General features: G+C 36.7%; 1 protein-coding gene and 1 non-coding gene across 8 annotated transcripts in view; both read right to left on the reverse strand.

Moving 5' to 3' along the window:
- The window catches only part of LOC106666867 (myocyte-specific enhancer factor 2), a 209081-nt gene that overhangs the window by 89612 nt on the left and 92619 nt on the right, over positions 1-26850 (reverse strand). For all 7 annotated transcript variants that reach the window (XM_014394355.2, XM_014394356.2, XM_024226283.1 and 4 more), the window contains one exon: positions 11035-11077. The gene's annotated coding sequence lies outside the window, so the exon portion shown is untranslated. The remainder of the gene's footprint in view (positions 1-11034; positions 11078-26850) is intronic.
- Positions 19301-19373, reverse strand: Trnag-acc. Its single transcript has one exon. It is a non-coding gene; the product is annotated as a tRNA-Gly (tRNA).

Below are 26850 nucleotides of genomic sequence, written 5' to 3' on the forward strand. Positions count from 1 at the left end.
AAGCTTTAACAAATTTGCTAAATTGTTGCCTTGAGGCAAGAAAGGGTTAAGTAAAATTTTCCTTGAGTCTATAAATACTGACAGAAAACTCGCCCATAATAATAAGCTGTAAACACATGTACTTAATTTTTCATAGGTCAGTTATCACCAATGCAAAATTAACGTTTAATTCCTAAAAATTTGATTTTTCGGTTACAGACGGTTAAAAAAATTATTAAGATTTTGAAACTTCTATTTAAAAATAATGAACGTAATACAAAGTTAAAAACTGGCTCTTTGGTACAAAGTTGAACATAAGAAAAATTTTGAGGGCAGTCAGGAAACCATGCCAGGCTTTGATTCTTCTAGAAGGTGGACATTTTGTTTATTTGAGTATTAAAGACGCATCAAACAAAAAGTGGTTCACAGAATATCTCAAACACAGAAGTTTAAAGATTAATTGCCTCTCGACTAATAAGTACATCGATTGGACGTCATTTCTACCTCCCTGGAGCACTGTCGTTTTCTTGGATGAACACCAAGTCTACTAGGGCTTCCTTAAATACCATCTTACCGATCGTGACTTCCAAATATCCATTAAAACCCTCCTTATGTCCTTTTTATCCAATTCAAGAGGTTTCCCACGGGGCAGCGTCCTCGCTCCCAGCTTACTCACTCTACACATCCGACCTAACCTGATACTTCACTTTTACTTTTACCGATAATAATTTGATCTAGTAAACATTCCATTACAGCTTCTCGAAATCTCGAAAATCCTAGCTAAGTCAGTGGAGAATCAAGATCAACAGAATCAAATCCCCATATATAGTATTCCCACTAAGAAAACACTACCACCAGAATACTTCAACAATGTTCCCAACCCAGCTGCGAACCATTGACGACTGTCGTGGAAGCATCATATAGGACTCTAAACTCACAAAGGCATGCAAAACATGAGTTACCAAGCCCTGTTGGCACCTATTTGGGCGTAGGGGATAGTGTTAGGGAAAAAAAAGAAGCGGCCACAAGGCCTACTGCACATCGACCTGAATTGATCTATTGTGCTCCTCTGTCATTTATAACTGGCCAGCTTCAGGCTATTAACCAGCCTCCACAGATTTGCCAGCGGTTCTTTGGTGTAGAATCTTGCTTGTGGTTTTTCTTGCCCTAGTTGCAACAACCTGAACCCACATACACATTCACAGAAACTTAAATTGTGTTCTGCGGTCTCCTTCTCCTCCTGGCAGTATCTGCACAGTGTTTCTTCTGTCTGTACTCCTATCCGGTGCATGTGCTTTCCTAAGTGGCCCTTTATTTAGGCAGTTTATGAGACTGCTAAGCGTTCCGACCTTAATCAAATTCAACCCTCACAATCTATAGCCCTCAGTACTGATTGTTCCTCATACCATTTAGCCTGATCCCGCTACGAAATATTCCATTTTACATTATCCGATAATCCGAAATCCCTTATCAAAATCCACGGCTTTACCTGCCAATCCTTGCGAGAGACTGAAGTACGAGTGGCGCGACCACCTCACTCCTTTTAAACTGATACTTCCAGAAGTTAAATTTTAAGAACAGAAGGCCACCATTTCAACAGCTTTCCACGCCGTTTCGAGCCTAATATGACTCGACGTATGATCTCGTACTAACGATCCCATCATGCTTTTTTAATGATCTCTTCAAGCTGCAAACTGCGATCTCATTTGCTGACGATCTCATCATATTGATTTTCTAACATCTTATTACNTAATAAATGAATGTCACTGTTGAATACAAAAAATTACAAGGTGGTTCAACATTCAACTCTATCTTACTTCAAGCTTTTTCTAGACAGTCTTAATTTAGAGTCAAGCTGATTCGGCCTAGAATGCTTTCAGATTATTGATTGTTAATTAATTCCAAATAGGGGCGTCGGTGGCCGCAACGGCTTAGGCGTTGACACGGCGCTCATCACTGTAAGGTAAAGGTCCCGGGTTCGAATCCAGCGGCCCTGCATTCGAACCCGACATACTTACAAATGGGCTTTTTTTCTTTTTTTTAATCACCGGCACACTGAGGGTTGATATGACCTCTGCTGTTGGAAACCCTCGTAAAAAAATTAATTCCAATTGACAATAAAGGGTTACAAGAAAATAAGAGATAAAAAATGTCAGAAAGTCTCATTCTTGTTCACTACACAAATAATCAGCTGAAGTGGTTACAATATTTTTTTTTTCCATGCCTTTTAATGCGAATCGTTGTGAGGTTAAGTAATAAAAATAAACACAAAATATCAACTGTATTCGGGCGGAGATGTTTTTTAACATCTTAAGTTATTGAGTCTTACTGGTGGAAGATAAAAATACACCAGTCACATGTGTTCCTGCTTGGCATGACCCGTTGGTACGTGGGGGAGGAGGCCCAGTAACTAATAATTACACAAGGGAGTCTTAAATGTAGAACGTGCCGCCCGCAACTGTTCATTAAAACTAAATAATAACAAAGGAGAGTCAGGACCGAGTTCCGATCCTTCGTCCTTAATATCAGCCGTTATCTTGGTCTCCCTTAAATGGAATAGATCACCAACCCACTTGACTGGCGATTGGAAAAGGAAGGAAATTCTAAATTTAAATTTCACCCACGAGACGAGAAAACTTAGTTAAAATTGACTTTCAACTGGCCGATTTAGTAAAGAAATCTATTAATTTCCTCTCTAGTCTTAAGCTGCTCAAGTCAAAAAGATGAATAAATCATTGACAATCAGGAAGAACATTCCAGCAAAATAATCTGTTAGACAAATCAATGTTAAGTAAGGTTTTCACAAGAGAATTATTTTGGACAATTTCAGAGACAAAGAAAATCCTTAATTGAAAAATTAACCAAAAAAATTTCTTTAACGTTCCGAGGGAAAAATTGTTAAAAATTACAAATTAATTAATAAAAAATATAAATATGTCAATAAAAAGTGAATCTTTAAAAAATATTTACATGTTTAAGTATTTACAATGTTTTTACATAACACAATTTTACAGTAGTAGTAGTACAGTAGTAAATAAATAAACAAATAAAAATTTCCATTGCGACAATTGCGTCAATTGATTTCTTCAAAGCTTAATGTTCACAAAAAGTATGTTTTAGACGATACGTACTTTATAAAATCAAATTTTAATGAGGCGTCTTGACGAGGATTTCTTATAAAAAGAAGTTTGATCAGGAGAATTTCACAAAAAAAAGAAAAGAAGTTTAAAGAAAATTTCTTAGAACCAGAAGTTTGACCATGGGAATTTCTCCAAAAAAAAATTTAATATTTAGAATTTCATACAAAGAGAAGTTTAATGTCAAGAATTTTTCCAAGAAAGAAGTATCTTCACGAAACATTTTCAGAAAAAGAGGTTTGACCGTGGAAATTTCTCAGAAAACTAAGTATGATCTCGAGAATTTCGTATAAAACGACGTTTTATCACCAGAATTTCTTCAAAAAAGAAGTTTGATCACGATAATTTCTTAGGAAAAGAAATTTGATCACGAAAATTCCTTTAGAATATAAGGTTTTAATTAGGTTTTTTGAAAGCACAAAGTTCTACAGAACTATCTGTTAAAAATGTTGTTAGATTTTATGGGATAGATTCTTCATAAAAATAAACAATTTTGCAACAGAATTTCTCATAAACAGAATGCTTTATGTTAATTTCTTGAAAAACATGGATTTACAGGAGAATCTCCGAAAAGAAAGGGTTTTAGAAGATCTCATCTCACGGAAAAAGAACAAAACGTAATGATCATTTCTTCAAAACCCACAAGTAAATAGTGAAAAATTGTTCAAAAAAATTATTTTTAGCCCTAATATAGGACGTTGGTTGGTAAATGAATTCGATCCAGACATTTAGTACGTGCCAGTTTCACATCGAGACTTTGCGGTCATGTCTCATAAACAATGTTTCGCTGCCAGTATTTTAAGGAAGGCTTTATAAACCTTACGCAGCTGCATTCTTGCATCTGTTGTCACTAAAAGCCAACGACGCTACACTCAATACAGTCTTGAACGCATTTTATTTCAATGTGACACGATGGATTTTCAAATGGGACTGGAAACTCACAACTGCCATTTAATATTTTCTAACAGAAAAATTGAAAAATCATCAACAACAAATATACGACTTGTTATACGCACTTTTTCACGGTGAACCCCCCCCCCTCGTAGGTTATTATCAGGTAAAAGAATGCAAGAAAGGAAGGAAAACCAAAACCGACTCAAGGGCATCCGAACAAGATTGGTAAAACCCAGATTCTGCAGAGAAGCAGGGGAAACTAGACAAACTTGGCGCTACATTTTTCAAATGTCGTGTAATCGGAGTGTAATTTGAAAAAAGGAGGGAAAATTCCAAAGGTGGGGTTGAGATGGGAAGTTAGTGTCCGAGTGGATCGAAGTCACGATAGCTCAAATGGTAGAGCAGCGGCGTATCTAGCCGAAGATCGTGGGTTCGAATCCAGCTCGTGCCATTGACTTTTTTACCTCAACTAAAAACCTTAATTAATTGTAATATATTAATTGGTCAAGCGGACCACGAAATTAGTCAATATATTAGACTATTAAAAAAAAATTGTAGAACAGACAAAATTTGTCCTGCATCAAAGCCTCTGGATCATGAATTCTACTGTTTTTTGTTTGCTTTTTCTTTAATTTCCCAGAAGAAAAATACAATGTGCAAGTATATTGATACAAGTATCATCTGCACAAGTGAGGCACAATTTCCAGAGAATTTAATTTTCAACAAGTTCAACAAAAATGAACATTTAAGAAAGATTTCGTATAGATTCACTACTTTAAATTCACTGTATAATTTTTCATATTATATCTATACGGTTCACGTAAAAAAAATTAAGAAGTGAGTTTATAGTTACATCCAGACTTTTAGATGTCAAGTATTAGTAAAGTATTAACGTGTTAGTATGCCCCCAGGAAACAATGCCATAGGCTATAATGGGTTGTGCAAAAGAAAAATATATTGTCCTTAAGAGTTCAATTTTCATAAAGTTGTGTAAAATTTTAAATTTATAAAAGTGCTTTCTCAGACGGGACACTACAGCATCAATACGTAAATTAAATCCCAAATTGAGCCCAATGTCCCACTAATATATCAAACACTCTAAGGAAAAGGGATAGTCAAGCAAGAACACTCATCATTATCATCACAAGTATGAAAAACAAATTTTAAATTATTTGTATTTATTATGTTTTTTAATGGAAAGTGTAACACGTTGCATTTGTTTGCCTTTAAAAGTAGATAGTTTGAGTTTAACCAAAAATTAATAATTTTCATATCATTATTTACAGTTTTAGTTTAATTAATTAAATTATCACCTGAGAAAATGATATATCATCTGCACAAGTAAATATTTTTCCAGAGTATTTAATTTTCAAAAAATGTAAAAAAGAATCGAAATTGAGCATAAAGCGGGGGATCACACCCGATGCAACGTTATGCGACACTACCCGATGCTACTCGACGCCAATCCAAAGTCCAATTTTCCAAAAGGTTGTATTACCCTCGTACAAATCTGCCCGATGCCACGCAACGCTACCCTACTCTACGCTAAGCGATCCCCACTGTCCAGATTTTCGTCGGGTCGCATCGAGTACAGTCCAAGAGAAAAGAACCGGGCACTCATATTTTTATTTGAAAATACATGTATTATTGTCGTTATATTAATTACAGCATACTTATTTTAATATAAACCAAATTAACCGAGATCAAAAATTCATTAGTTGTTTTTTTAAATTAATTTTAATGGTTTGGTAGAAAATTGTTCATACGCGAGAATATCATTTTTTGATATAATGAATTTAACTAAGACTTTATTAGACAGTTTTGCTCATAAAATTTAACTAGCAATTTATTTCATAGTTTTGCTCATACAATTACACCATTTTCATCGAGTAGCGTCAGAACATGACACTCATATTTTTTGTAATTTATTTGAAACTATGTATATGTAATTTTATTGTCATATTAATTACAACATTCTTATTTTAATGTAAACCAAATTAAACGAGATCAAAAATGCCTGAGTTTTTATAAAAATTATTTAATTATGATGGTTAGGAAGAAAATTATGGAAACACCGGAATAACTTTATTTAAAACAATTAAGTTTAACAAATAATTTATTAAACGGTTGTGCTCATAAAATTTAACTAACAATTTATTACATGGTTTTGCTGAAAATAATGCATTTAGAACAAAAGAGGCGATTGTGATAATGATTTGTGATAAGGGATGTGTGATTGTACGTGGCGTGCGCTTGACGTCGCATAGATGTGCACACCATAACAAAACGTGCCAAGGCGTCGCGGGTAGCATCCGGTAGCGTCGCATAGCGTTGCATCGGGTGTGTTCCTCGCTTAAGACTGCACCTTGCGGTACTCACGATTCAACGCGTAAATTAGAACTATAAATTGTACCAACCTTATGACTAGAGTTCTGTCCGATAAATATGTATATATATGACTCAATGAGGAAGGGGAATATTAGAGATACCAATACACTCAAGTTTTTTCAGCATCAACTTATGGTGAAGAGTCGAAAGCCTTTTTAATGTCCAGAAACAATCCAATAATGTAATTACCTTTATAAATTTCTTTTGAAATCCAATTAGTAACATCAAACAAAGCCTGCTCAGTGTATCTGCCAAGAAGAAAACCATACTCTTTTGGAGAAATTCTTCTATTTTCAATAAATAAGTCCAATAATCAATTTTTAATTATTTTTTCTAGAATATTTTCTAGAACAAATATGCCATATATGTTTATTAAGCATTAAAAAAAATAAGAATTTTTTTTAAAAATAACGTTTTAAGGCTGCTAAGAAAGAAAGGGTAAATAACGCCCATTGCTTTCCTTTTCGAAATTATGCCTCCATCGGTTCAGGTAAGTCGTAGCGGACGCGTACCCTTCCTGGTAGGAGGATGGTTTCTCCATTGTAGTGAGAAGGATTTTTTTTTTTTTCATTCCCCACTCTAAAAAATTACAACGGGAAAAGGACTCCACCTTCTCCCCAAACGGCCATGCACGTAAAAGGTGGGCTGTGAATGGTGAACCCCTCTCTCAAGCGAAACGGATCTTACATTTTCCCCTCCACGGCTTACATCGCGAGGTATAATGAGCATAAGAATATAATAAGCATCTGGGATTTTTTTTCATAATAGACCGGAGTTATGCAATCCGAGGGAGGGCAAAGGAGGCCGATACGTTTTCACAGTATGATTTCAGGGTTTGACGAATTTTATACGTAATCCGTTTTGGAACGGGTAGACGAGAAGAATATTACACTTCTGCCGAGTGAAAATATTATTGCCGTGTATTGATCACACGAAATAGGCCGGACCCGACCGGCTAACCTGCGTCACAAAAATGAGAAAAAAATTATTACAGACGATCATCTAACAGATATCTCAACTAAATGGAAATTTCTTACATCGCTGGGCAAAGGGTTTTTCTTTTAACTTCCTGTTTAAATGTTATTACCTAACCACGACGTAACACCCCTACATTGCATTAAACAACAACAACACCCAAAGACACTCGTCTTTTGTTGTTTACTTCAAACTGTATGTAATTTTATCATTATGTTAATTACACCAAACTTATTTTAATAATTTGTTGAAATCGTGTGGAGCGGTCAAGAATGAGGTAGTTTAGAAATTACTTATACTTATTTTAATGTAAACAAAAATTAAACACGATCAGAAATTCATGAGTTTCAAAAAAATTATTTGAAAATGATGATATGAAAAGAAAATTAACCAAACACCGCAAAATCATTTAGTGATAGAACAAATTGTTAGTTAAATTTTCATGTCATTTGATCCAGAATAATTGTCGAGTATAGTCTCAGTTCCTAAATAGTGCACTAGGGTCACAAGTGAGAAAGCTAGAGTAATTGAGTGAGTGAATAAATGAATGAATGAGAGAGATTGAGATAGATAGATAGATAGTTAGATTAGATAGATAGATAGAGAGAGAGAGAGTGAGGGAGGGCGTGGGTGAGTGAGTAAATAAATGAGAAAATGAGTGAATAAATAAGGGAAGGAGTGAGTGAGTGTACGAGTGAGAAAGAGAGAAGAAGTGAGTGAGAAAGAAAGTGATTGAGAGTGAGAGAGTGGGTGAATGAGTGTGTTAATGAGAGAGAGAGAGAGAGAGAGAGAGTAAGTAATTAAGAAAGAGTGAGTGGCCGAGAAAGAGAGAGAGAGAGAGAGAGAGAGAGAGTGAGTAAATAAATGAGAGAATGAGNGAGAGGGAGAGAGAGAGAGAGAAAATGAGTGAGCGAGCGAGAGAGCAATTAAGAAAGAGTGAGTGGCCAGACAGTTTTCAAATGTGGGCGAGACTCCGGCGTAAAACCCCGAACCACTAAAATTTTATTTGCACTTATAGAATGGAAGTTTCTAGTTCGTGTGAATGTATTTGTTAGCGTGAATGACCAGTACTCTGAGCCCCGCCAAACTTAACGTACGTACATGAGTTGCGGAGCCTTTTCACTGAATGATTACAGTGTCCCATAAGTTCCATCGTAAATAAAAGATAGGCAGGCCTTCATGGATAGCCAAATTTTACCAGTCAAAAAACGCGAGTTGCCTGAAAGGCCAAGAAAAAACAGACCAGGGTTATCGAAAACCAACAAGTTTCATCAACTTACAGATGCCAACAAATGTTCTCACCATCCTCCATCACTCATGGAGAAGGGAAGTTGGCATGGGACACTTGTTCAGTACTTACAGTACGCCGGTTAGTCCTAAATTCATGGAGAAATGACTTAATCTGACCAACTGTCTTCCGTAGTTATGTTATAGTTACAAAAACACACATAAGAAGTCGTGTTTCCTCCGTTTCTTTGCAGAATTTTTTCATGTTTCACTTTTAATGCATCCTTCTGTATGAAATGTGGGTTCGGGAGCTATATCGGCAGGGCATCCGCTTCTTATGGCCTAATACTGAGAGGAGGGTGACTGTTTTGTAGTCCACATTTAAATAGTTATCGTCTTCCAATTCGCAGAAGTCAGAAAAAGATCTCACATATGTAATTAAATTTAGCCTTCCTTTCTACGTCCTTTTGACCAATTGTTGTACCTACTGTGCTTTCGGTCTGTTCGACGAGGATCGCCCAGCAGAATTCAGAGGCGCCTATGTATTTTATCAACGATCATTACATAAATCGAGGGGTGCGAGGTCATTTCACACGAACAAGGAAGGAAAGCCGTTCGAGGGGAAAGGGGATAAAAAAAACTTGGTGGGAATCTGTTAAAACGGGTGTTTCTCCCAGGTGCAGGATCAATCACGTGTCGCCGCCGACTTATCAAATGGAGTCGTCTAGGTGACAAGGCCGACGCCTGGAGACGACAACTGGAGAAATCAAGTCTATTACAGCCGAAAACAGTTTAGTAACTACGATCCACTTCATCAACTAAGTCCTACGATCCAATAGAGTAAAAACGAAAACTTAATATACATAAAAAAAGGACCCACATAAGAAAAATAACATCCAAACCATACACTGAATATGGGGGTTTCTGACCGAATCATGCGAGAATGAGCAGACCCAAGATGAATGGATTAGCAATACGACAAAAAGTCTAGACCCATCCACTGTAGAGTGAGATATGATGACACGCATCTGACATTTATTTGATCTGGGAAATCATGAATGGACCAAACTACAGCATTTTAGCTCGTACGTTATTTAAAAAAAATCCAAATCCATTAGAATTTAACGAACCACAAATTTGTAGGTTGAAACACTGAATATTGGGGGAAGGTGATACGCTTCCGACCAAATTAGGCGAGAGAAGGCGAACCGAGACGTTCTGGGTCAAACTTGAACAATACTATTGTGAGATTTTTCGAGGACTAAAGGACGCGCAGACACTGAATGTGATGAGATGCCAAACCAAAACCAAACTAACTGTAAATCGGTTTATCGTATCTTCGACTGGCGTATTATTGAAGCTAGCCACAAAAAGATCAAACAAAATGTACAAAGGGCGGGGAAACGACTGTTCAACTAAAGAGGATGGCAAAATGAGTCTGCCCAGCATAGGCAGACCAGGACATTTATAATCAAACGCAGTTTCATCAAATGTCATTCCACGAGAAAAATTGTCGATTTCATCTACGTTAAGAACTTAAGGAACTGGCACAATTTGCAAAAGGAAATAGTGTTCTTCGTGCCTCGCCCTGTTTACGTACTTAGTCTTAACAGGGAAGCTCCCAGAAAAACAAAGAGGCTGTAGTCGAATTAAAACTCTAATTGTAAGATGGATAAGTGTATCGAAGTTCTTAGAAATCGTACACAATTGGTCTTGGAAAAGATTATCGTTGATCCTGCTTATATCCTTAACTTCGTCCTATCTGACAATATTTTACGGGCAACGGCTTTTTTCTTTTTCTTTTTTCAAGAAAATCTCTTTACAAATGGATATTTTCCTTTCTATGAAGATTTTAATATCAATTTCATTCCTAATTATCAAAATTCAGTCTAAGATGGAGATGAATGTCCACTTTATGCCACTTAAAGCACATAGGTAATTCTCAAAAGTTAAAGAAAAATCAAACTTTGAATTCCGTCGTACAAAAAATCAAGCGTTGACCATTTTGAAGATTATTTACGTATGAGGCGATACCAGGTGCAAAGAATATGCGTTCTTTCAAAGACAGGCACAACGCCAACATTTCCCAGTCTACCAAATTCCAATGGAGGGAGAAAGTTCAGAATCAAATTTCATTTAAAAACATTTTCCATCGGCAAATGTGAAAAAATGTCTTGGAATTCGAGGAAACCTATGTTACAATTAAGGTGGATACAATAACCATATTCTGGAAGTTTGGTCCGCCTATTCTCGTCGGTTTGGTCTCCTCATTCGCCATATTTCGTGATTGTTCTGTAGGTTTGTCTTTTTCCTCCCAACCTCGAACCTTTCGTTTATTCAACTTTTAATTTAAAGTTAAATCGCGAACTTTTAAGCGCGATATTTGATGTGAGTGGTCGAAATTAATCCAATTTTTAAATCGTGTTCAACTTACCTAATGATCTTTTGGTCGTAACAATTATCACAGTCCTTAAGGCCTGTAAAAAAAAATACAAAATATTATTAACTATCTAAGACTTTATTGTCTAAAGAGCAAAAAGTAATCATGATTTGGCAAAAATATTATGTTTATGATTTATTGATTTTTGTCAGGCCATAGAGGTTGTTAGGGTATCCTGTATGGCTGAAATTACTTTTGGGACCCCGCAACTGAGTGGTAAGGGCGTCCGACTCTCGTATTTGCCAACCTAGCAGCGGTCGTGGGTTCGAATCTCGGCGTACCCGTGGCTTTTTAAGTGAGATTAGTAAGAAAAACGTACTCTAAGGTGGTTTTACCCCTCGTCCGCGATACACGACGGTAGTTGGACGTTAAGACTTCCTGTATGACAGGAATTACTTTACTTCAACATAGGGGCTCGTGTGAGGCAAGGGTGTGTGCTTAGTCCTCTGTTAATTGGTCTTTTCGTAGGTAATAATATAGGGTTTATTAGAGAGAGGAATTCTCGTTGTTAATGCCACAATAAAAATACTATTATACGGCGATCACAGTCCTTACTGCTGAGTGTCCGGCAAGTCTACAAAATAACATAAGAATCTCTGAGTCAACGACTTCGAGCTGGGTCGGGCGCGTTTAGAACCAGCCTCTGCTGCGAGTTGGGAGTGCTGCCGTACGAATCCCCGAGAGAGGCTTTCTCTCAGCTATGCGGCGGGTTTCTTGGCCAAGCCTGAGCCACCCTTTGACGGGCAGGATCCTGAAAAACTCGGACGCGACCCCTTAGAGAGGGTTTGACACTGGGGATGGTACTCGAGCTGGGAAACCGACGACGACTCCATGGGTCCTTCTAGCTAAACCGGGAAGATCAAGCGGTACTAGCTGGGAACCTCTGCCGAGCTGCGTTCCTAGAATTTAAATCGGGGTTCCCCGGTTTTCACCTCGTCTATACGGCGGGTTTAGAATCGGCAAGGGTGTGCCATGCACCGTGTGCAACGGAGAGTCGTCCACTTCGTAGCCGCTCCCACGGAGCTGTATGCGATTTAGCTTCACGAGGGTCAAACTAAAGGAAGGAATCGTACTAACAGGATTCTGTGGTATAGGAATCCACACTATCAATGAATACCTCAGGCAGACGGATAAGAAGAAAATGAGGGAACAATGGAATTCACTCATTGGACACAAACAATCCACTTCTCCCATCCTAACAAATTTCAGAAGGAAAGAAGTGATAGAATGTATCAAAGGAAGCTGGAAAAAATAATACGAACAAGATTCTTTACAGGACACTGCAAACTAAATGGACATTGAATGAAAATTGGTATAATCCAAGACGGCACATGCAGAATGTGCAGAGAGACAGAGGAGACACCAACACACCTACTAACAAACTGTGGTGCCACATTGCCCGCAGGAGGAAGTGGTGTTTTAGGATGTACAATGTAACTGTAGAAGAAATTCAACCGCTGAAACCTTCTTGATGAAATAGGACTCACCGGTGTCCTTTAAGCAGAGAACGGGGGATACAATAGCTCTTAAAGGGCACAGTATGTTACACCACAACCAATACATCTACATCTGCAGGATAGGCCACCTATTCTATTAGCACACGGTCACTTGCTTTTAGGGCAAATCCAGGCATTCCGCTAGATAAAGCTTGCTCAGTGTCACACTTGTTCAAGGAGTGCCACGACAAAAAGACTGTCATTGGCCCCGAGGGTGGGTTGTTGGGTGCCCTGTTGCGATTGTTAAAGAAAACAGAGGTGTTTCCCCAAGAGTAAATATAATTATTCTGTAGTTCTATAGTGTATATGTATGCATTTGTTTGTTCGGCCCAGACAGAGCATTGGGGGCTGATATTACTCTATTGTCAGAAGTCCGCCATAAAAAAATCGTTGATTCCTCTTTCGACCTTTGGAACTTATGGGTAAATTTTTTAAAAAAATAAAAAATGACGGTATTCCGCAATGGAGGAAAACAAGCAGCCCATGAAAGATGGTTACAAGGGTAATAAAATCGAGGTGGTGAACAAGTATCTGAGAGTTATTTTTACACGCCTTCTTTCCCTATGTCCCACCTTTTAGCTAGAATTTACAATATGAAGCCGAACTAAAAATTCACAACTGTACACTGCACTCTGTCGAATATCATCAGAGAATTTGGGAAGCGCGGTCACACAACTATGAAATTTTCATAGTTGTGAGAGAGCCCTTCTCAAAATCTCAGATGATATTCCCATAGGCATTGATGATAATAAGTGTACTATTATTGTTCTACTTGATTTTTCCAATGCATTTGGTTCGGAAAATCATTATTTGCATATTTGGAAACGGACGCATCTTTTTGGTTTTCCTTTTATTACTACTAATCTCATTTCTTCCTGTCTGACAGAACTCAAGAGAGTTAAAGCTTGAAATTCTATCTCCACTTTTCTCTCAATTTCAGCTGGTGTACCCAAAGGCTCTATTCTTGAACCTTTACTTTTTCCATATTTCTAAATGATCTTCCTTTACTTCTTAATTTCTCCCAATTTCATCTTTATCCTGATGTCACTCAGCTTTACATTCAATGTCGTACAAGCAACATCTCTGAAGCTATCTATGTTCAACCGCGATCTTCATTCTCTCAACCAATGGTCAAGAAATAATGGCATTATTTTAAACCCTAACAAATCCCAGTCCTTATTAATTTCCAATAAACCCATTAGTACTGATTGCTTATCCCCTCCTCATATCAATGGCTCCCCTATTAATTTTTGTCCTCAAATAAAACTTTCTTCTCTATTTTTAACTCCAAGCTTACGTGGCACAATCATGTGAGTTGTACTATGAAAACGATCTACTCAAGCTTCCATTCTCTTCTATGATTTAGATTTTTCACTAGAGTTCTCCTTATTAAATCCGTAATAATTCTCTAATTGTAGCCCTATTTTTTTTCTTTACTTAGACCGGCGTCACACTAGACGGAATGCGACAGAAGTTTTCGTGCCGGAAATTTCCGCTGCACAAGCTTACATTCAAAACACACAGCCAGTACAGACTGAAGGGAAATTCCGTAAAGGAAATTTCCATCGTAATGTAGCCGTTGGTGCACTAGCGTCCGTCGACGGAATGTTCCGCTGAGTTCCGTCTAAACAGATGAAAACAGTGCAAAGTAGATGGGGTTCGCCACACTGACGACCGACAAGCGTAGAACGGAAGTAGTAAGCAGTCGGTCATGCGAACTGCAAGTGAAGCTGATCTAGGATGGACTAGGACCAATTTATCGTAGAAGTTCTATAGTCATCAAACAGTATTGGAAGAAACTGACATGATAGCGTCGAAGTTCGCCATACAGACAGTGTAATTGACCAAGTGCTCCCTTTTCATATTCCAATGTTCTCTCTTTCTCTTCTGATTCTCCATTGCCCTGTAAATACACAAAATGAAAACATGTTTCACTGTACCGTAAACGATCAACTGAGTCAAGTTATCTATGGCATATCCAAACAGTCGTTGAGGTCATTTCCGCTGTATATGTGGCTTCTTCGAGTTGAGGGGATTTTTCGTCGCGAAATTTCCGTCACAAAAAATTCCGCCGCATTCCGTCTAGTGTGGCGCCGGCGACTCTCAATTTGCTCATCGCCTTCAAATTGCTTATCATTCCTGCATTAGATCCTGTTATGATCTTAAACCAAGGCATCATATTTCATTCTATATTAATTAATGTATTAAAGTCTTCAGCAACCTTATAAACCTTGATTTTTAACATTATATATATATATATATACAGGGTGAATTGCTACTCGTGCTACAAACTTCTCCAGTAGATTCTTCACCCTAAAATGAACAAAAAAGTTCATATTGTCCATGGTCCGANTAAAATATTAAATTAAATCAATAAAAAGTACGTTGTGCTGCCTGGCTGGCTTGTTTCTGGTCCATGTCATAGGAGTTTTTAAAGACGACACGAATCATCTCCTTTTCTTCCCTCTTCCGTTTCTTTTTCCGAATTCCTTTTTTTCTCTTTGTACTTTTCTTTCGTAATGTGGTTTCATCATTCGATTATAAATAATTAATATTTTAATGAATTATTTGGAGATCGTGAGATGCGGCCTGGTGTGACGTAGGTTTTAGAAAAACATTTTCTTTATCGAGCCAACGTTTCGATCTTTATTGAGACCATCTTCAGGGCTCAAAGTGTCTGTTTTCTTTGTAGATGTATCATTCTTGTATGCCGTGTTGAGAGTGCACTCTCCAAATAATCATTAACTACCGGTCCCTAAACACCACACATTTTAATGAATATATTATTGTCATTATTGTTTTGTGTACTTTATTAAATGTTTTATTATTTATTATTATTGCTGTTATTATTATTCTATTATGTTTATAAAACTTAATTTAATTCTAATATATGTACATGTAAGGCGGCTTAAAGCCCTATTAGTACCTTTAAAATAAATAAATAAATAAAATAAAGATGCACACGACCAAACGTACCTCGATAAATCTTTTTCTTTTTTTTAAATAACTGTACAACAGTAAACCGCATGACGTTCGATCGTACGTCGTATGGGAGAAAATTCAGAAAATGTAAGTCGGCCGTATTTTTTTCAGGCTTTTCTCCACTGTCGGATTTGATCTCTGAAAGGAAAATGTTAATTCTCCGTCTCGGCTATTTTCGGAACCTGTTTTCAACTGGCTCTTCACGCCCGACATCCCTTAATGTTTTTCTAGCTGTTGTTAAACAATTGTTTCGATTCATAAAAGCAAAATATTATTATTTTTTCATGTAAAGTGTACGTACAAAGCCGTATAAAAATATTTGTTGCAATAAATTTTTGGGTATTTTTTTCCTCTCAGCCAATTTATCATTCTTGTTTACCATTTGATTAGCAATTGTTAGCCGTCCTGATTGGATATCTCGAGACTGTGTTTCTCATATTCTCAAGTGGTAGCGCGATTATTCCACTGAAAGATTTACGGGTGCCCCGCATATTAGATTGTGGAATGGCACGCATTTTCTGCACGCAATTAGTTCAAAGGAGTAATAGACATAGCCTGAAAGTTATTGCAAACAACAAATCCCGCTTTCTTGTTTGCGAAAAGCATATATATATATATAAATCAAAATCCATATTTAACGAAAACGTACAGTTTTCTTTTAATTCTTTGTTTCCTATACATGATGCCTAATCTACACTATACAAATATGTACACATGATTAACATATCACACAGCACAACCTAGCACTAATACCAGCACTGCTTCGGTAGAATATATGCTTTGGGGAGTCAGCCATTGGTGCACTCAGTGTGTATGATTAGGGGTCAAGGAGGTCCCGAGGCCATCGTCGGTTGAGACGACGTGGTGGGTTGTCAGGATGGGAATGAGTGGAGAGGGCTCGAGCAGTATGGTTAGGATGGTTCGAAAGGTTGGTGTGGAAGGTTTGGAATCTGGACCGGATTAGTTCGTTGACAAAAGAAATGTTGAGGTCTTTGTGATAGTGAGGTTAGTGACATAATAAGGTGCTTTGACAATTTGTCTAAGGATTTTGGATTGGAAGGACTGGCAGTACCCCACAGTTCCACTCTGTATGTTCACATTGGTCTTAGTAAAGTCTTGTACAGAGTTTGTCTTAATGGTTAAAGTCGATTTCGGTCTTAGAGGTCTTCATAGTAGTCCAAGCCTTGTATTAAGTTGCTGTTTTTTAAGTCTTGTGTGGAAATTTCAAGTCAGTCTGCTGTCGAGATATAGTCCCAGACTTGAGTAGAAACTGGTATCTCTTTGTTGTTGATGTACAATGATGNTTAGGATGGTTCGAAAGGTTGGTGTGGAAGGTTTGGAATCTGGACCGGATTAGTTCGTTGACAAAAGGAATGTTGAGGTCTTTGTGGATAGTGAGTTTAGTGATATAATAAGGTGCTTTGACAATTTGTCTAAGGACTTTGGATTGGAAGGACTGGCAGTAGCCCACAGTTCCAGTCCGTATGTTCACATTGGTGTTAGTAAAGTCTTGTACAGAGTTTGTCTTAATGGTTAAAGTCGATTTCGGTCTTAGAGGTCTTCATAGTAGTCCAAGCCTTGTATTAAGTTGCTCTTTTTTAAGTCTTGTGTGGAAATTTCAAGTCAGTCTGCTGTCGAGATATAGTCCCAGACTTGAGTAGAAACTGGTATCTCTTTGTTGTTGATGTACAATGATGTACAATGAGGGCAAGATTGCTTTTTCAGCGTAAAAGTACACTGAGTGTATTTTTCTTCGTTCAGTCTTTCCTCCATTTTTTTTACACCAGTCTTCGATAAGCTCAAGGTGTTCCTGGATGTTGGAGGTAGCTTGGACAGGATTCGAGTTAGAGGATAGGATTACGGTGTCGTCCGCGTAGGTGGTGTTAATAGTGTCAGGATGTATTGGTAGGTCAGCAGTATAAATAAAATATAGGATAGGACCAAGGATACTACCTTGCGATACACCGGCCTGTATCTGTTTGACTTCCAAGAATTCATTGCCGCACCTCACTCTGAAACAGCGATCAGTTAGGTGGGATTTCAATAAAAGGTAATAATACTTAGAGGGTAGGAAGCGATTAAGTTTAAAACGTGTGCCTGGATGCCAGACCCTGTCGAAGGCCTGTGCTACGTCTAAGAACGCACCCAGGCAATACTCCTAAACGTAAAAAGAACGCACAATTAAACCGCTCAGTATAGGGTTCCTGTATTATTATAATGTCGATTTTTTCCTACTGATCAGATCCTGTAAATTTGTAGATGCCTCCTTGCCAAGGCGCAAGTTTATTTGAACGAATTTAAATTTCAGGTCAGCTTGATAATTTGTATTTTTATTAGTATTCATAGGCGAGCACTGAATCTTTTTAGGATAGGGCAATGCTTATCAAGTGTCGAGTGATCTGTGTTTCCTTTCGTGCCTGCGGTTGTATCGTTTCTAGAAATGTTGCTTTCGACTGTAAGTCAGCCACGCTAAGGGCAAACTAAGTGGGAAAAAGGGCGGTGAAACGCAGAGACCAACCACTGAAGATGGAGAAATCAGCAGTTTTTCGTCTAAAATATATAGGCCGACGTAATTATGGATTGCAAGTATGGATATTGGACAAAAGGGCAGGAAAAACGTAGTCCGACAGCAGAAGATGGCCAAATGGCGAACCCTTCCTGACCGACAAAAACTGCGCGTGGGAAAGAACAATAGCAAATGATTTACTTACACCTCAACATAATATCTCACAAGAAAATTCACTCTAAAGCGAGGTAAGAAATCTAAACAAAAAACCGCCAATTTGGACCAATTTTCCAAGGCGACAAAACGTCTCAATACGAAGAAATACATACATACATGAATAATTGACAGGCTGATCAATAAATCGAGCGCTTTCAACTCGTTTACCGTTAATCTTTTGGGAAAGTACTTACTGCAGTAGCTTGGGAAAGTCCGATTAAATGGTTCCACAAACTTACCGATAGAAAGCGCGATATTTTGCCCAAAAGGATGCTGAGATTTAAAAAAAATATTCGTGACGACTTCCCCAAAAAATTCGTGAATTTGTCAAATTATGACAAAATAAAAGACAAACCTAATGAAATAAACAAGTCGTAAATGGTCACCCGATACGAAACGTGCCCTTCGCTCCTATTGCGTAAGAGAAGTGGGCCTTTTGCGTAGTGTAATCGCAAAACAGGAGGAACAAGCTTAAGCAAAGTTTCTGCTTAATTCGATACCCGACTGTTTTCAGGCTTGATGAAATTCACCTACAAAAGCGAAAAGTTTTCCCACTTTTCCAAATCCGATACATCTTTATTTGCCAGAAAAAGGAACATCTATGTCGAAATATCAAAATCCGCCCATCCGTCATAATTTAATCAATAAGAGTGCGTGAATTTATATAAACTCAGGTTGTACGACAGGCTCACTTTTGACAACGAGGAAAAATTATTTCTCTATATTACAACCCCATATTTTAGAAAAATCTTAAGCGTGGCGATAGTTCAAAACACAACTATGGCATGTACACTGTTCATAATGCACAGTTGGCAAGTTTTGACGCTCAAATATAACAGTAAAATATTAAAATCTTCCGTATACGCTGTTTTAACGGACTTTTCTTACCGTACTTTTATACTATTTGGTAACAGTATAGGAACAATACTTATAATTCCGATACTAAGAAAACATTCTTACTTTATTAAAATTAATAAAAAATACTTTAGTTTTCGTAGTCCGCTTGACCAATTAATATCTTTCAATTAATTAAGGTTTTTAGTTGAGATAAAAAAGTCAGTGTCACGAGCGGGATTCGAACCCACGATCTTCGGCTAGGTACGCCGCTGCTCTACCACCTGAACTATCGTGACTTCGATCCTCTCAGACACCAACTCTCCATCTCAGCCTACCTATTTATAACCTTCAATCTGTACAATTTGAATTTCTCAGAATTTTTGCCTATAAAATGGGAATAATTAGTCTATAGGCAATTTAAACAGTACTTTAATTTACATCCCCTAGAACACTTAGACTTCGTGCTGATTCACTTACTCTTTTAGAAATAATTAATACTATATTGATAGTCCTTTTTACTTAGTGAAATTAACTTTTCTGTACCGATCTACTTGACCAGGCATAAATTACAATTAATTAAGGTTTTTAGTTGAGATGAAAAAAGTTAATGGCACGAGAGGGATTCGAACCCACGACCTTCGGCTTGATACGCCGCTGCTCTACCACCTGAGCTATCGTGACCTCGATCCACTCGATTTTTGCCATTGCCACTAAAGCTCTCCATGGCCATTTCATTTGTCGCCGAGAATCAAATTGATTACACGACATTTTAAAAATGGCAAAAAGTAGGGAAAATTCAAAAGGTGGGGTTGAGATGGGAAGTTAGTGTCCGAGAGGATCGAAGTCACGATAGGTCAAGTGGTAGAGCATCGGCGTGTCCTAGCCGAAGATCGTGGGTTCGATTCCCGCTCGTGACACTGACTTTTTTATCTCAACCAATACCTTTCATAAATATTAATTAATTGAAAAATTATGAGTATGTATGAAAGAATTAACGGTCGACAGGTGAGTGAGGGAATAAGTTTGTGAAAGAGAGACTTGTGGGTAAGTGATTATGAATATGGGGGCAAGGGTAAGTGAATGAGGAAATAGTTGTAAATGTATCGTGATGGAGTAAGTGAGAATGAATGCGTGAAAGAATGAGTGAGTCAGTGTGTAATTGTAAGTGTGTGCGTGAAAGAGTAAGTGATTAATGGAAAATGTGGGTTTAAAAAAGTAATTGTGAGTGGATGCGTTGGAAGAGTGAGTGAGTAATTGTAAATATGGGCTTGAAAGAGTAAGTGAATAATTGTGAATGTATGCATGAAAGAGTAGGTAAGTATTTATGAATTTGGGGTGAAACAGTGAGTGAGTAATTGTGAATATGTGCTAGAAAGAGGAAGTGTGTAAGTGATTGTGAATGTGAGCGGGAAGGTGTAAGTGAGTAATTGTGAATGTGTGCATGAAAGTGGAAGACAGTGATTGTGAATCTGTTTCTGAAAAAGGAAGTGTATTATGAATGTCTGAGTGGAAAAAAATTTGAAACAAGTTATCCGCAATATTTAAATCCTTTTTCAAAATCCGTTTACCCTTCCACTCGTGCAAATTGTTAATGTATTACAGAAACTAAATAAGCAAAATTCGGGACGATTGTGAAAATAAGAAAATAGATCAATGGCACTGTAAATATAATGTATCTTACATCGATTTTCCAAACTATTTAAAATAAACATATATTCACTTCAAAGCACGGTGGGACTTGGAAAAGCACCATTTAAGTTCTAAATTATTTCTAAGGTTTAATTAAGTAATTATGCTTTCAACGGGTGGCAAAACAGGACGTAATGTTCACCATTTTTATTTACATAGACACAATTGTGAGGCTAACAAATACATCTTGAAAATTTTGATAACGAGCTCCTTTGTATATTTTGCCCCTTTTTTATTTAATTTATTTTCCAATAGCCTTAATCCCACTCGCCTTAGGAAAGATTTTTGAGTATATTTTTAAAATCCAACGTTATAAAAATAATGAAGAATAATTTCAAATGACGGAGAAAACGTTCAAATTTTGAAATTTTGAGGAAAAGACGAGGTTTTATATCATTTTTCTCGATGGGATTTATTTTTTCAAACTTTCCATGTGATAGAGCGTACCAGAAAATATTTCAATTTGAAAAACAACCAGAATTATTAACAGATTTCAAACATGTGTAAAAACGTCGTTTGAAAGTATAATTTTTCCGAAATCTCTAAGTGGTCTTCGACCTAAATTTGATCTTATGATTCTTCCTTCTTGAAGGTGGGATAATAGGTCATCTCAAAAAAACCACANAATTATTTTGATTAAAGAACATTGCTTTAAAGTAACTAGTTTCTTTTTTTTTGTTTAATACCAAAATCCTGCATTATTTTCCGGACAACCCAATACTTATTCAGACTAGAAACTAAAAACTAAAAAAAAAAAAAAACTAAAAACTACTTATTCAGACTAGACAGGTTTCTAGTCTGAATAAGTACCACACTGGCTCTTTTTTTTTAAATAAATTGTTATAAAATATTAATGACTGACGACCACTTTTTTAACCATTGCGTTAACTCACCTGAGGAAGGATTCAAATAAATCCGAAACGTTGTGGATAAAAACTGGTTGTGGTTTTTTTGAGATGACCTATTATCCCACCTTCAAGAAGGAAGAATCATAAGATTAACTGCTGAGGTCAAAATATAAGAAAACATCGTTACCCTAAATTTGATGTTGCAGAGTTTTTATGTTTTTGACCCATCAATCTTTACCAAGTGGTCACTAAAATATTCTTAATACTCAACAATTCAGGATTATGTTAAAAAACAAAGAAAAAAAACAGGATGCATGCGGAACATGGTGCACTGATCACAATCTGCCGGTTGATGCATTTGCATCCGTTGGCACTTTAACCCTTTTATAGGAACTAGAACGTACGGAGCACTCGATATGAAACTTATCCAGAAAATCGCTCATACTTTGCAAGCTTTAGTTTTTTTTCATCTTTTGAATTAGCAGGCGTTTGTATTAGGATGACAGTTATAAAAATGAGCTTTGAAAGAAATTTTTTCTAGTTTAAGTTGATTAGGCGTAGAGTAGAGTTCATAGCAGTAAGAGAAAAGAGAGATAAGTTCGAGGGGAGAGCAGCTGCTCGGGCGATGCGAGCGGCTGCAAGATGTCTGGTTCTGGAGACAAAGTGTGTGCTTTTAGCTCCATCACGTCACCTGCAAGTCGTTACCCTCTCGCACGCCCCCTCTCTCCACGTCCTTCGATAAACCTCGAAATGAAACTTACGGTAAACTGTCTCCTGTTCGATGTTTCGTTAAGTGAGAGACGATAGCTTTAATTCAGCCGTGAGAGCTAAAGAAGAAGAAGGAAAAAATTTTAAAAAAAGGATGGAACACCTTCTATACGTTCCAATGAGAAGCCGGTTTCAACCCCGATCAATTTTGAACGTGGGAAAAACGTGAATTATAACACAACTAAATATTATCCTAATAAATACAATAAATACCGTCAGAAAATAATTTTAAATTAGTGATTAATTTGTATGTCAAATATTATTTAGGTACATGTTTAAATTTAAAGGTAAATCATAATCTGTTATAATATTTATGCATTGATCTCCATGTTTAATTTTACATTTTTCAAATTTCCAAACCAATATAGTTCCCTCCCTTTGTTGAAACTGAGTAGCTGTTTGTTCGATTTAGGCATGATTTTTTTAACTCCCGTTTTCATTTCTCTGCCGTTTTGTCCTATTATTTAATAGCGCAAACGTTACAAATAAGCTAGTTAACCCCGCATTGTGGCAAGTGGTCAGCCTTGTCTTCAGATTTTGAGAGGATGTTTCTAAGTTACTCTACTGTAAAACCTTCTCGTTTACAAAATTTACCTACTGTTTATGACGGTTCTCAATTCATGGCAAGCAAAGAAAACCTAATGATTCATTTACGGTGAGATGGCTGAATCAGATTGTCGCTACTTTTGAAAGTTTTTTTTTATATTATAAATACTCAATAGAATTAATATTCAAATTTTAATTTGTAAATCATTAATGATTGACACATATTTGACATCATATTTTAGAAAATATATACTTTTTAATTGTTTTATCAGAGTATGCTTAATTATATAAATACTCAATTAATTATACACAATTTTTTGTAATGAAAAATTTGTCACAGGCGGGATTCGAACCCACGACGAGTGTTTCTATATGAAGCCGCGATTTGCTTACAATTGGAATAAAACGGGGAGTCGAAATGAGAAGTATTTGCCATGGGCGATCGAAGACACGGTAGCTCAAGTGGTAGAGCAGCGGCGTATTTAGCCGAAAGTCGTGGGTTCGAATCCCACCTGTGACACAAATTTTTCATTTTAAAAAAATTGTGTATAATTGAGTATTTATATAATTAAACATACGCTGATAAAATAATTAAAAAGTTAGTATTATATTTTAATTATTATTACTAACAAAGTGACACTGCCCGATGAAAAGTCCACATTTACACTATCCGAGCTCGGAATAGAATTAATATTCAAATTTTAATTTGTAAATCATTAATGATTCATCATATTTTAGAAAAGAGACTATTGGTTTATGGTAATTAAAATATCATATGAATATTCTTGATTCTAATTTGTGAAGGAATCTACCAAATACGGAATCAACGCTGCTTCCTAATTAATAAGTTTAGACGTTGGTATCATTGTTTATTTTTAAATTAAATTTCAGATCTACAAAAGCAATTAAAGGTTGTCCTGTTATCTAATATCGCAATCGTTACGAGTAAGCTAGTTAACCCCGCTTTGTGACAAGTTGTCAACCTTGTCTTCAGATTTTGAGAGGATGTTTCTAAGTTACTCTACTCGAAAACCTTCTCGTTTACAAAATTTACCTACTGTTTATGACAGTTCCCAATTCATGGCAAGCAAAGAAAACCTAATGATTCATTTACGGTGAGATGGCTAAGTCAGACTGTCGTTATTTTCAAGTTAATTTTTTTTACTCTTTTTACTAGCAACCAATTTATGTCTTCATATTTCTTGATTTTCAAAAATGTTTTATTTGTTTGTAATTATTTTTTTAATTAGCATGTCTTAACGGGAGTTTCGATGTAAGGTCCATGAGCCAAATGAATCCATCAGCGTTTTGGGTTCATGGATATGAAGAATCTGCTGGAATCGTGGTATCTGTAGTTGTGGGTTTTCTATATACAGTGGACGTCGCTTATAAGACTCACTTTGGGACCCAAAAAGTGAGTTTTATAAGCGGATGAACCTTATAAGCGAAAGAAACAAGATTTTAGAAGGTATGTAATACACAGACTATTATCCCTATTAAAGTCAAGTATAATATTTTTAAGGCGATAAGTTGTGCAATTCTGTGCTATGGCTGTCAAATGTGGGGATACCAGAGGTTTGAAGCAATAGAAAAAGTACAACTTTGTTTTGTAAGAAAGTTGTTCACATTGCCATCTGGTACACCAAACTATATATTATATTTAGAAACCAACTTGGATTTAATTTTGGTGTATACACTTAAGCTTCACTACTCCTATATTGTGAAAGTTCTGATGTCTCCCGATACCAGATACACAAAAATAACATCGTTGGCGGTCATAAAGACTAATATTTCATGGTTTGCTCACTGGAAATGTTTGAAAAGTACAACTTGCCCTCCCTCATATCCCTTAGACAACCTCTGTGACTGGACCATTTTTCAATTCTTATTAATCAAATTAATAAACAACATCGCGAAGAATGCCGGTCACGTGTCCAAGCATCTACGCATCTCACACTTTACAAGGAGGTACAAATTTCTCCTGCATTGTTCGACCTACATGAAGATAATTTTGACGGTCTTTGTCTCAATGAGTTGCGATGGCTATTTAAGCTAAGAAGTGAGATTTTGCACTATTGAAACTGTATCCCACTTCTTGGCGGAGATTCGGTTGTTGCATCTCGGATGTTTCACTCTCGCCAGGGTTGACCTGTTACGGTTTTTGAGTAGCTCAAATTCGCGGCCCTTAATTCGATACGCTAGGCATGCATGGAATTACAGATATGAATTAATTAATGACTTCAATTTTTTATTTCTTTTGTATAACCTGTTTTTTTGTTCTCTTTCGCATTTTGGCAGTTGTTGTTTCTCCTTTTTTTTCTTTTTATTGCGTAGGCTATAACTTTCATTTTATTTTATTGTGTATTTTTCGTTTTTGACTGTTTAATCAACGACCTCTGGCAGACGGATCCAAGATCCATGGCCTTCAATGCTTTAAAATCTAAATTGTCTTTTTTCCTTTTTTTTATGTTTAATAAAGCATTATTATTATTATTATTATTATTATTATTATTATTATTATTACACAAATTTTATTTTTGCTGTCAATACATATAGACATAGCGTGCCATTCACCTATAAAATAAAGGTAAGTCTTCAAAACGTACATACATAATCAATTCATAATTTCAGATGGTTTAAAGGAATTTGTTACTTTTGTTTGTTTTTTGTTATTTTCCCGTGGTGCTGGACAGCTCTCCTCAACACCCCTAGAGCCCTTAGGCCCTCTGAGTTTGAGGGTGGAACTTCGACTTCATCGGTCTCCTCCTCGTCAACAACGTGATCGTTCCTAGCATCCGATGTTCTGCGTCTGCTGGCTTCGTTCATGACGGACTGGCAGATTTGATCCTCAGAATACGCTTCAGAGGTTTGAAGATTGTGGTCGATATCCACCTAATCCTTGTAGTTCCTCACAGTAATGTCTTCTGGCGTCTCAATCGGACAGCTATCTTCCTCCTTCTCCAGCTCTTCATCAGTTTTGACAAAATCTCAGTGCCGAAATCAGTTTCGAATGGTCACATCACTAACCTTATTCCACTCTTAGTTAGCCAGTTATAAAGAGAGAATGTTGATTTTCTTGTCGAGGTCGTTAGCCTTCAAAGTCGAATTTGAAGATGATGTTGACTGAGATTCTAAGGTTTCGTTAATAAGAGCGATAAGGTTTTTTTCTCTCATTTTTGACCTGTAATATTCTTGACCAGGTTGAGGCCATGCAAGACGGTGGAAAAAACTGAGTCTTATGTCGGAAGTGGTGAGGCTTATAACCGAGTTTTTGCAATATATTCGGATACGTCCGGACTGTTCCTCGCGATTCTGAGTCTTATAGGCGACTGAACCTTATATCCGTGAGTCTTATAAGCGGCATCCACTGTACATCTATTTCAGTTAGATTATTTATTACGGACAGTTTTAAGTCCAAAAGGTTTAAACACCCAACTTTCTTTATTTCTAGTGCAAAATTTATATTAGTGTGTAAAGAATTAATTAATTGGAGGAATTCTTTTAGATTCTCTAATGTTCCCGACCATGTAGACAAAATATCGTCTACACAGCGTCCCAAAAAAGGACAGATTTAATTAATTTGTTTTTTGATTTGAATATATATTTTTCAAACTTATCCATGAATATTTCATCACAAATTGGGGATTAGACGTCATTGGTCCCTTTCATATCACAAAATATATCATTAAATTTACAATAATTAAATAGTAGGCATATATTATTTACAAATTCGTAAGAGTTCTCCGTAAATTTTTCTTTTATTAGTTTAGTACATTCTTTAACAGGGATATTTGTATGCAGAATGGAAATCTCTTTGCGTGTCGACCAACCTTCAAACTAGGTAAAAGCTCATTTATTTTGTTACTCCGTTTCCCATCCTAAACCCAAACGACACCAACTTCACGTAAAAGCGATCGTAAAA

This window comes from Cimex lectularius, unplaced genomic scaffold, assembly GCF_000648675.2.
Source record: "Cimex lectularius strain Harlan isolate CLEC.00 unplaced genomic scaffold, Clec_2.1 scaffold115, whole genome shotgun sequence".
Classification (NCBI taxonomy): Eukaryota; Metazoa; Arthropoda; class Insecta; order Hemiptera; family Cimicidae; genus Cimex; species Cimex lectularius.